The following is a 12,509-nucleotide window of genomic DNA, read 5'->3' on the forward strand; positions in this document are numbered from 1 at the left end:
GGAGGCACCCGGCCTGCAAGGGAGGGCAGTTGAGAAGGACCAGGCCTGCAAGGGAGGGCAGTTGAGAGGGACAAGGCTTGCAAGGGAGGGCAGTTGGAGGTGATCAACCCTGCAGGAGAGGGCAGTTAGGGGTGACCAGGCTGGAAGAGGAAGGAAGTTGGGGGCAAACAGGCTGGCAGGGGAGCAGTTAAGCATCAACCAGGCTGGCAGCGGAGTGGTTAGGGTGTGATCAGGCTGGCAGGCAGAAGCGGTTAGGGGCAATCAGGAAGGCAGGCAGGCAAGCAGTTGGGAGCCAGCAGTCCTGGATTGTGAGAGGGATGTCCGACTGCCCGTTTAGGCCCGATCCGACTGCCCGTTTAGGCCCGATCCGGTGGGATCGGGCCTAAACGGGCAGTCGGACATCCCTCTAGGGGTCCCAGATTGGAGAGGGTACAGGCTGGGCTGAGGGACAACCCCCCTCCTTGCACAAATTTCGTGCACCGGGCTTCTAGTAACATATAATGTATCATATGTAATATGTATAATATGTGAAGCATTTGTAAGTTGTAGACATGGTGCCTCTTTACTCCTAAATACTTTAGTGTGTAATACCTAAGAAAAAGGAACTGTAGTATAATTCTCAAGATCAGGGAATTAAAATTGGTTTAGTATTAGTATTTAATATTGGATCTTATTCATATTTTTCCAATCATCTCAATAATATCCTTTATAGTAAAAGAAAACTCAAAATGATGTGGGCGTCCAATTGTCCTGTTTCTTTAGTCTTCTTCAATCTGGGACAATTCTTTAGGCTTCCTTTACTTTTCATGACGTTTACAGTTTGAAGAGTATAGGCCAGTTATTTGTAGACTTTCTGCTTAGGTCTGTATGAAGTTTCCTCATGTAGCTTCAGGTTATGCCATTTGGGCAGGAATGTCACACAGGCGATGCTGAGTTCTTCCCGTGCAGCAAATCTGCAGGGACGTGCTCAGCTCCATTACTTCCAGTGCTGACTTTGATCATGTGGTTAAGAAGCATCTGCCAGGTTTGTCCACAGTAAAAGTACTATTTACCTTTTGTATTTCACACATATCTGGTGTGGAGGTAATTTGAGTCTCGTAAATATTTGGTTATTCCTCAGAATTTCTCCCAGTCAATATAACATCCATTGATGATTCTTGTTTAAATACATTATTATGTTGTTTGCCAAATGATGATATTCTTAATCTGCATTCCTTCTACATTGATAAATACATAAAGCCAAACCAAACAAACGAACAAATGAGGGAGAAGGAAAATCTTATTATTTTGGTGCTAATTTCCCCACAATTTGGCCAGTGGTAGCCATTTCAAGGTGACTTCATGTCTTTTCGATCTGTCCCCATTATTCTTTGAGCACTTCCTTACTCTCTGGACAATAAGATGTTTCAAGCTCATCCTGTAGTTTTTCTGCCCCATCCCTAGAATCAGCCATTTTTCATAAAAGCCCTGATTCCTCTCAGGGGCCAGTAATGTTTAGAAACCAGATCTCGGCACTAATTGTAGTAAGTGTGCATATCACTATTGGGGTTGTCATTGTTCATAGGCTCCCTTAGTGAACAGCAGTGATCATGTGTGTATACATAAATACACATACATACATGCATACATGAATCTGCAGTTCTGAATCAAAATATATTGAAAAGCAGGAATTCTTACTAATATTTCCATTCCAATCCAATCCCACATGTTTCATTCTAGTTTTTCCCTTTCAATTTTAACTTGCTTTTCTGACAGTAAGCTGTCTCCCATCATCAGTATCTTTGATTATTTGTTCAATCTTCTTGTTTGTACCCAGTCTCTGTTGTCCCTGCCACATACAGGCATATCCTCCACACTCCCACTTGAATTGTAACACTCCAAAGTGTATGCTCTCTTCACCCCATCCTTCCTCAGAGCGCTGCCAGGCCACCTCTTCTGCAGATGATTTACCCCATCAGGCTCTGGAAACCCAAGCTGGGCGTCCTGCCCCAGTATGCATGCCTCCTGACCTTGTTCAGTCGTTGATCTCTCATCCTATGTTGTTCATCTTTCAGGGATGCTCTGGCTTGAGCTCCACCACTGTGCAGGGTGGCCTTCCCAGACTTACACCTTTCTCTTCCATCCAGGCTCCAACACCTCACTCTGGGCACAGCACCTCCCTGATTTTGTCGCCAGGCCTTTGAATCGAAATGTTTGGAAAAAGAAAAAAGAAAGCAGGAAAGGGCTCCATATATCTCTTATAATCAACTTGTCAAGCTCTACCAATACACAGAAAGGATTTTGATGGAATTGCATTGAATTTATAAATAAATTGTGGAGAAAAAGTTCATATTGAATTTTTCAAACTACTTAATAGTCGATCTTATTCATTCTCAATGTTTAAAATATTTCCCATAGAGGTCTTGCATATATTTTTTTAGATTTATTCTCACTTATTTGATACTTTTGATCCTATAATAATTGTTATTTAAAAAATCAATTTTCTTTTTGTTATTAGCTTGAAGAAATAAAATTACTATGTTGCATTTTGAGCTTGGATTCAGTATCTTGCTAAACTCTCATTTTTTCTTACTCAAATAATTTATCTACAGATTTTTTTTTTTGGAATTTCTACATGGACAGACATATAATTTATAAATCATGACAGTTTTCTTTCCAATATTTAGAGTTTTACATTCTTTTCCTTTGATACTACAAAGTGGTGTTGGATAAAAGTGGGATAATGGGTACTCACATTGTTTTGAAATTCCAAAGAAACAATATCTATAATTATGTAGATAGTGCGGGGGGGGGGGCAGTTAAAGTAGAAATCCTTTATTAGTGTGTTAGTTTTAATTTGCCCTATAACAGATCACGACCAACTTTGCACTTTAAAACCACACACATTATTTCACATTTTCGTAGGGCAGGAGTCTGGGCATAGTCTGTGTCCTTTGCTCTGGGTCTCACAAGGCTGCAGTCAGGGTGTCCGCTGGGCTGCATTGTCATTTGGAGGCTTAACTGGAAGACTGCTTTGAAGCTCATTTAGTTTCTTTGCAGAATTTATTTTCTTACGACTGTCTATGTATTTTCCCAAGTAGTTGCTACCTCTCAGTTGAAGGCTGTCCTCGGGTCACAGTGGTTGTCTACAGTGCCTAAGAGCTTACTTAGTACAATTTGGACTGCTACAACAAAGTACTATAGAATGATAAACAACAGAACTTTATTTTTCACAATTCTGGAGGCTGGAAAGTCCAAGATCAAGATTCAGTGTCTGGTGAGGCCCCACTTCCTTGTTCTTGGAGACCGGATCTTGTTGTGGTACATGGCAGAGAGTTAAGGGATTTCTCTTAAGCCTGTTTTAGAAGGGCTCTAATCCCATTCATGACAGGTCCATCCTGATGACCTAATTACCTCCTAAAAGCACCACTTCTGAATACTATCATATCGGGCATTAGGCTTTAACATATGAATTGGAGGGAGGGAAGTGGACAGAAGCATTCAGTCTGTAGCAAGTTCATTTAAAGTTCATGTCCATGTGAGCTTACTCAATATGGCTGCCTACGTCGTGAGGCCAGCAAGAAGAATCTACCCCTTCAGGGAGGGCTCAGTCTTCTTTTAAGGTTTTTCACCTGATTAAATCAGGCTCCCTCTTAGGCTCCCAAGGTGTCTGATAAACTGGAGACCTGTAATCCTTACAGGCATGTGTCTCAGACCTTACCTGAGTATATTAGTCAGGATAGGCTAGCAAGCAAATCCCAAAATCACAGGGTTTAAACATAACAAATGCTTATTTCTAGTTCACACTGTGTCTAACACAGAGTGACAGGGCGGGGTTCTGCTCATTGTCTTCATCCCATGACCCAAGCTGACAGAATAGCCGTGATCTAGAAATTTTGTCATTATGGAAGAGGGAAAGAATATGTGACAAATCTCTTACTGGCTTTTAAAGCTTCCACCTGCAAGGAACACATGTCACTCCACATATATTTCACTGACCAAAGCAAGTTACATGGCCATGCCTAATTGGGAGGGGACAGAGAAATATTTAACACTCATGACTCATGTTGTGCAGGCAGAGGTATTTGTACATACGGATATTGTTTTCATGAAGCAGGTAGTCAGAACCACAAAGCCAGTTTGGGCCTGGTGGCCAGATGAGAACAGGTTTCTTCTCCTCCTCCTCCTCCTCCTCCTCCTCCTCCTCCTCCTCCTCCTCCTCCTCCTCCTCCCCCTCCTCCTCCTCCTCCTCCTCCTCCTCCTCCTCCTCCTCCTCCTCCTCCTCCTCCTCCTCCTCCTCCTCCTCCTCCTCCTCCTCCTCCTCCTCCTCCTCCTCCTCCTTCTTCTTCTTCTTCTTCTTCTTCTTCTTCTTCTTCTTTCTCCTTCTTCTTCTTTCTTCTTTCTTCTTTCTTCTTCTTCTTCTTCTTCTTCTTCTTCTTCTTCTTCTTCTTCTTCTTCTTCTTCTTCTCCTGTCTTTGTCTCCGTCTCCTCCTCCTCCTCCTCCTCCTCCTCTTCCATCTCCTTCCCTTCCCCTCCTCCTCCTCCTCCTCCTCCTCCTCCTCTTCTTCCTTCCTCTTTCCTCCTCCTCCTCCTCCTCCTCCTCCTCCTCCTCCTCCTCCTCCTCCTCCTTCTTCTTCTTCTTCTTCTTCTTCTTCTTCTTCTTCTTCTTCTTCTTCTTCTTCTTCTTCTTCATCATTTTTTAAAATGAAATTCTTTATAAAAACCTGGACGATTGAAAATATACTTTAAGCTGCGGTGAGGTCTGAAAGGTTGGCGACCACTGTAAAGAGCAGCTAAAGAAAACAGAGGAAGGAGGCCACATCTGATATATGAAAAACATATTCAGCAACCATCTCAGGTCCTCTTTATTAACAGTGAAGTTCATAGAACCACTGAGCACAGCTTAATCAGGAATTTCCAGTATTGTTACTATATGGTTTTTGGTATGTTTAAGACGATTGAAGAAAAAGACTCCTCATATAGCACTTAAAGCATATGGAAACAAGGATGGATATTTTCCAAAGTCAGTAGCTCCTCCCATACAATACAGTTTATTATCTTGTCTTCAAGCTTAATTTCCAAGAGCAACCTTTAAAAGCCTTACATAGGGATTTTCTACACACTACTACAATCCCAGGAAGTTTACGGCCAAGCCTCAGGCCAAGGGGGCAGTAAATACACAAGCATCAACTTTTCAAGACTTTAGTTCTATTGGTATATGCAATCTCTTGTTCTTTAATTCTATCTGGGTCAAAAATTTAAATACTCATTTTAAAGTGTATTAAATTGCTTTTTTTCCCCCAGTAATTCTTTTCACTTTAGCCATATTCAAGGTATTTCCTGCCTTCATTTAAGTCAATGTGAGAATACACATTGTCCTGGTATGCCTGCATCCCCACTGGCCATCTTCCTTTGCTGGCTCCTCCACTGATCTCTAAATGTTGGGCTTTTCCAGACTGGGTCCAGGGTACTCTTCCTTCCTCCATCTTTTCTCTCCCTGGGTTCTCTACTACATTTCCAACAGCTTCATATACCGTGATGAATGACTTTGAAATAATTATGTGTAGCTCAGATCTCTCCTGGGAGCTACAGTAGAATATACCCAACAACCTGTATGACATTTCCCCTTGGACATCTCATATACCTTGTGGTAGGCAGCCTCCACAGGGCCCCCCAACAACTCTGCCACTCCTGGGATTCACATCCTCCCACACTGCATCAGGGGTGGTCTGTGTGACCAATAGCATATAGCAGAAGTGATGGTATGTCACATCTAGAGATTAGATTCCAAAAAAATGGTGGCTTCCTTGATGAGTTCTCTTTCTGTGTTGGATCATTCACTCTGGGGGAAGTAGCCCAATGGAGAGGTCCATATAGCAAGGAACTGAAGTGTGGCCAACAGCCAGCTGGCCTCTCACTAGCCACGAGGAAAAGCCCAAACCAGATCTTACAGCCCCAGTTAAGCCTTGAGCTGATTGCATCCTTGGCTGTCAGCTTGATGGTAACCTCATAAGAGACCCTGAGCCAGAACCACCCAACCACATCACACCAAAATTTCAGACCTATGGAAACTGTGAGATAATACATTTGTTGTTTTAATCTGCAAAATTGTAGGGTAAGTGTTTTAATTTTTAATTTTATTTTTTCCTCTTTATTGAATTTATTGGGAAGACACTGGTTAACAAAACTATACAGGATTCAGGTACACAATTCTACAACACATCATCTATACACTGATGATGTGTTATAGAATTTCACCATTTATCCTCCTTATAACCCCCTCCACCTCCCCCACAACCCCTTTCCCCAGCAATCATCACACTGTTGTTTGTGTCCATAGTTTTTTCTGTTTTTCTTTGTTGCTTAATCTCTGCACTCTCCCCACCCAGCCTTGCCCCGACAGTTGTCAGCCTGCTCTCTATCTATGAGTTTGTCTCTATTTTGCTTGTTCATCTTGTTTATTAGATTTCACATATGAGTGAAATCATATGGAACTTGTCTTTCTCTGACAGGCTTATTTCACTTAGCATGATGCTCTCCAGGTCCATCAATGCTGTCACAAAGGATAAAATTTCCTTTTTTTTTTTTTTTTTTTATGGCTGGCAGAGCAGTATTCCATTGTTTAAAGTATCATTAGGTAGCAATTTAAAAAATGGGTTAGAACTAGGTTAAATTAAGAGCCAGTGGAGACTAGTTAGTAATTCACTGGAGTGACATTGGTAGGCTCTCACCTAGAAATAGGACTAGTGGACAGAGAGGATTGATGGGATGCTTTAATGGTGTGGAAGATGATCATGTTTTCCCGATAATACATCGTCACAAGTAATTAAAACAAATCTACAATTTTGGCATTCTGGCCAAGAAATTTTAATTAATATTATTAATTAAATTGATTTGATAAAGTTCCCTATCTATATATATAAAAAGCCAGTGACCGGGATGACTGGAACGACCGGACACTATGATGCCCACTGCAGCCAGCGAACCAGCCGGATCAGGGGTTGGAGATGGCTGGCCACCCCGCCCCTGACCGGCCTCTCCCACCCTGATTGGGGGCCAAGGCTAGCCGGCCAACCGCCCTGCAGCCCCTCCCCCTGGCCGGCCCCACCCCTGATCGCCTCCCCACCCTAATAGGGGGTGGGGCCAGCCAGCCAACCTCCTGCAGCCCCTCCCCCCAGCCAGCCCAGCCCCAGATGGGCCCTCACCACCCTGATCAGGGGCAGGCCAGCCAGCCAACTGCCTGTAGCCCCTCCCCCTGGCCCTCGATTGGCCCCCGGACCCCATTTGGGGGCAGGGCCAGCAGCCCACTGGCCCTCCCCATGGCTTGCCCCACCCCCAATCAGCTCCCACCACCCCAATCGGCCCACAGCCCCTACCCCCAGCCAGCTCAGCCCCCGAATGGCCCCCCACACCAATCGGGGGCGGGGCTGCTGGCCAATCACCCACAGCCCCTCCCCCTAGCTGGCCCGGCCCTGCTCGGCCCTGATCAGGGGCGGGCCAGCTGGTTAACCTCCCACCCTCTCATCCTCCTGACAGGCCTGGCCCCAATCCACCCTGATTGGGGCAGGGCCAGCTGGTCCCCACCCGTACACGAATTTGTGCACTTGGCCTCTAGTAGTTTTATAATGTTACAAATAAAAGGAAGCTGGTAGAGATCAGGCAAAGCAAAGTCGTGACCAGATGTTCTTCCTTTAAACTTTTTTCATTTCCTTCTTTTTTCCCTTCCATTTTTCCTGGCTTTCCTTCTCTTCTTCATTCCCTTCCTTCTTCCCTTTGTTTTTCTCTGGTACTATTATTCTTTCTGGCTGGCAACATAGCAGAAAACCATATTGATATAGTATAGCCATTATCTTACACACAACTTTTTCAAGTTTCAGTAGCAAACAATACATTATTTTAAGTATAGGGAAATTGGTTAGAACTGCAGCATATTGCAGCTTGTCCACAGAACCACTTGGTAAGATTATTTTGGTTTGCTTTTTACATATATGTCTACTTCTCACCTTGAACTGTAATAGGGAGATGCCTAGAACTGTGCCTGGTACAAAGCAAGTAGAGCAAGTGTAAGCAACGTTTTATAAAAGAATTTTAATGTAAACACATAGAAAAGTACTTTCTACAGAACCACATTAACTTTCAATGTCGTTACATGCACACTGTGTTCCATCTGTCCTCTGTAATCAGATGTATTTTTCCCATCTCTTCTCTTTTGAAGCCATTTTCTTGCTTTCTTTGTAAATGATAAGCCATTTTTTTCTCTAAAAGGTGTTGTTTCTAAGACATTAAAGAAAATATATTGGTTAACATTAACTTGCTATTTAGAAATGCAAAACAAATATTTGTAATATGACAATATATTGGAAATGAATAGTCATTCCTGTCTTGTGACTTGTAAGGTTCTCTGAGTATAAATTTGGGAGGGTAGTAAGTAAAGGGTAAATTTCCATTGTGGTCAAATAGGATGAATATACATATTTAACATAGATGCAATTTACCTCACTGCACATATTCAGGGAACTAGTCCAGTTTCAGATCATAAAGGGTCTCTTAATCCACAGCTGTCCTAGGAAGCTGAGGGAATTTCTAAATCTTCTTCAATTGGAGGATGTCTGAGTGGCTTAACCACAGTCACGCAGGACCACCATAGGTAAACATAATATAATACATGAAATGTGACTTTCCTTTGTGAATTTCAGTACTAATATTGATCCTGGATGTACCAGGAAGGATATCATTGCACAGAGCAAGAACCTCAGATCTCCTCAGAGGGTTCCCCAGCATAGTCAGCAAGAGAATGGATCAGTACATGCATGTGAAAAACTACCCAAGGCCACAGAAAGGCCCATCCTAAAGGATTAGAGAGAACAGAACCCCTCACCCACCTGTCATGTCTCTTCTCAACCACCCTGGAAAAATTTTAGTCACTGTGCATTGGGTAGAGTATTAAAATGGGGAATAACTAGTCCCAGATTAAACATGGTTCTGGCTCCACCTAACAAATGTTAAAAAGCAAGACCTATAATAATCAAACTGCTTCTAAATAAATTACCTATATCTAAGGAAATAGCTAAAAACATTTACAAGCACATAAAAATACTCAGCACCCAAAAAGTAACATTCATGGTATCTGGCATCCAATCAAATACTACTAAGCATATAAAGAAGCAGGGAAATATGGCCCATTAAATGACTAAATCAAATATAGTACATGGACCAAAATCCAAATAGTCCATGTATGGAAAATGGAAAATGTTCAAAGGGATATCCAAAAAAATTTCAAATGCAACCATTGGAAATATTGATGGATATCCCAAATACAAATGAAGATCAGGTAGCACCATGTCTATTGAAAATAAAGTTGTTGATAACACTTGGATTGTTCCTTATAACCCGTATTTGTGCCTTAAGTATAACTGTCATATGAATGTTGAAGTCTCTGCATCGCTTATAGCGAATGGTTAGTAAAACTTGGAGATGGCAAACTTGATAGCAGTTTTCATTTAGGAATGGATATTATTGAAATCCCCTGTGAAATTATTTGTAATGGAACTATTATTGAAGCTACCTTTGGAAGTAGTATATCTATATATAATATTAAAAATATATCTAAACGTGCGATTCTTTGTCCAAAAAATGAGCACGTTCAAAAATTAAATGAAATTTTGGATATACTCGAGGAAGAGTTTTACACATATTTGAGTGATGATTCCATTGATTCAATGGATGATGCTAAAAAGGAAAATTTTCCCATCTAATTTCTTAATAGTATTACTCCTTCGGGAATGCTGTGTCATAAATTAAAATGGAAAGTGGGTGCAATCATCATGCTACTGAGAAATCTTAATAGTAAATGGGGTTTTTGTAATGGTACCAGATTTATTATCAAAAGATTGCGACCTAACATTATCAAAGCTGAAGAATTAACAGGATCTGCAGAGGGAGAGGTTGTTCTGATTCCAAGAACTGATTTGTCCCCGTCTGACACTGGCCTCCGATTTAAATTGATTCGACGACAGTTTCCCGTGATGCCAGCATTGGCAATGACTATTAATAAATCACAAGGACAAACTCTAGACAGAGTAGGAATATTCCTACCTGAACCTGTTTTTGCCCATCCTAAAGGATTAGAGAGAATAGAACCTATTCTCAGTTATATGTTGCTTTCTCTTGAGTTCAAAGAGCGTGTGACGTGAAAGTTGTAAATACTTCATCCCAAGGGAAATTAGTCAAGCACACTGAAAATGTTTTCACTCTTAATGTGGTGTACAGGGAGATATTAGAATAAGCTTAATCACTTTATCTGTCATTGTTTGTATCAATGTTGTTTTTATGTGATGTTTTTATATCATGTTTTTGTTGTTTTTATTTCATCTTTGTTGTTATATCATGTTATTATTTATTAATAAATTTATATATTATTTTCATATACATTTTACCAATTTTCTTTCATCTCTGACATTTCTATTATAGAGAAAGGGCAAATAGCAATATTAAAATATTTCCTCTAATTAATTCCCTTTCAATGTGCACAAATTCATGCACTGGGCCACTATTATCAAATAATAGGACAGTACTTTTTATATTATAGTCAAAACATAATATGGCTGAAATACAGTAAAAATTTCCAAAACTTTCAGTTTTGTACATTTCATATCATTGGGGGGAACTGATCCACTATCATTCTATATAGGGTACTTTCAAAAATAAAAACTAGCAAAAGCTTCTCCTCTTAACAGCCCATATTAGAGGTGAAAGTTAACTCTATCTTCTTGTCACTCTCTCCTCTCTGCTTCTGTCCACCACCAACAAGCAAATTATAAGTCAAGAGCCTAACAGAAACCAGGTCAAGTGTAGTGAAAGTCAAACACTGGTTTTCGAATGGGCTTCTTTCCTTCCTGCACTCCTATTGGGAATGCAGGTGTGGTTATTTATTATTTTACTAAAGCTAAATTTTAAAAAGTATCTTCCTCACACTTAGGGCTACAGAGGAGTTAAATGGTGTCTATAACTCCCACAATCATCTCTTTAACAGCAGATATTGGTTCACATATGTAGTTTGTGGTATCAGCCTCATTATTTTATGTAACAACTTGTATATTATTGCTGAGAAGAAAGATTAATGTGGGTACATTAAATAGACCTGAAATGACTTCAAGAAGTCTGACAGCTACAATTATTTATGAATGACACACTGAACACACCTTTTCTCCTAATATTTTAAATGTATCTCTCACCTTTTCAATTTTTCTAAGAAGACTAAGTTTTCTTATTTGTTCCCACTGTCGTCTTTCTTCTCTGTCCATCAAGTGGTGGCGCTGCTCTTCTGCTCTGCGCTCACATTGTTCTAATTTCCTACTTATCCAAATCCTATATAATAAAACCCTAATATTCAAATCGACCAAATGGTGGAACGACCGGTCGCTATGACGTGCACTGACCACCAGGGGGGCAGACACTCAATGCAGGAGCTGCCCCCTGGTGGTCAGTGCACTCCCACAGGGGAAGCGCCGCTCAGCCAGAAGCTGGGCTCATGGCTGGCAAGCGCAACGGTGGTGGTAGGAGCCTCTCCTGCCTCCGCGGCAGCACTAAGGACCCCAACTGCTGGCTTAGGCCCACTCCCCACAGCCGAGGGGTGCTGGACTGCGAGAGGGCGCAGGCCGGGCTGAGGCTCTCCCCCACCCACAGTGCACGAATGTTGTGCACTGGGCCTCTAGTATCTAAATAAAAGTACAAATGCAAGTGAAGGTGAATTGGGTGTTCCCCTTATAGTGGCATCAGCTGCTTTGATACGCCCAAACTACCGCCTTGCTCACTTTATTTTTACAGTTTTACTATCAGCTCTATTCATGTATTTGTAAGCCAGCTCTCACCATGTTTTGTTATACAGCTCTCCCTACTATGTTCTTATGGCCAAGACAATGGTAAAATGTGGAGCAGACTCATTAAAAACATTTCGCACAGAAATATTCATCACTCAGTGGGTTTAGGGATAAGTTTGCAAAGAAGGCTGGAATAACTGAAAATTGATGTCAAATCTAGAAAAAAAAAGCAGATTTAAATTTCCTAAGAAAATGATGTATCCTGGGTCCCCTCTGATTTGCAGAGCCTTGAACAAATCCTCCATCTATAGTTCGGGTCTTGGTATGTCAATATGCTTATGGAATTACCACAAAATGAACCCATAGAATATAAAAGTCAGGCTGTGCAGCCCAATCCCTCACCTTAAAGAAGGAGGAAAGAGGAGGAGGAAAAAACTATAATGTCCCTTCACTTCCTAAAAATGTGCTTGACCACAGAATGGCAATGGTTGACTATGAGGAGGTAATATCTGAAGAGTCACACGTTTTCACTTAGGGACAATGCATATTTACATTGGCACTAGCTACAATTTAAGTAGACATCTATTTTTGACTTTGCACTAATAACTTCCTCAAATTTAATGCTGGCTGTCAACCATTAAAGAGGAATCATAAAAAGCGTGCGCTAAAAGATTCTTTTCCTCCATTTCCAATTACAGGAAGGATTTTGGA

The 12,509-nt window shown here is 41.4% G+C and overlaps 1 protein-coding gene across 1 annotated transcript in view; it reads right to left on the minus strand.

The window, feature by feature from the left end:
• Positions 1–8,153: 8,153 nt before the first annotated feature.
• LOC307098696 (cyclin-Y-like protein 1) overlaps positions 8,154–12,509 on the minus strand; it is a 46,310-nt gene continuing 41,954 nt past the window's right edge. Inside the window, exon 10 of the mRNA XM_079769724.1 lies at positions 8,154–8,253. The gene's annotated coding sequence lies outside the window, so the exon portion shown is untranslated. The remainder of the gene's footprint in view (positions 8,254–12,509) is intronic.

The sequence above is a fragment of the Cnephaeus nilssonii genome, assembly GCF_951640355.1.
Source record: "Cnephaeus nilssonii genome assembly, chromosome: 4".
NCBI classification, from domain to species: Eukaryota; Metazoa; Chordata; class Mammalia; order Chiroptera; family Vespertilionidae; genus Cnephaeus; species Cnephaeus nilssonii.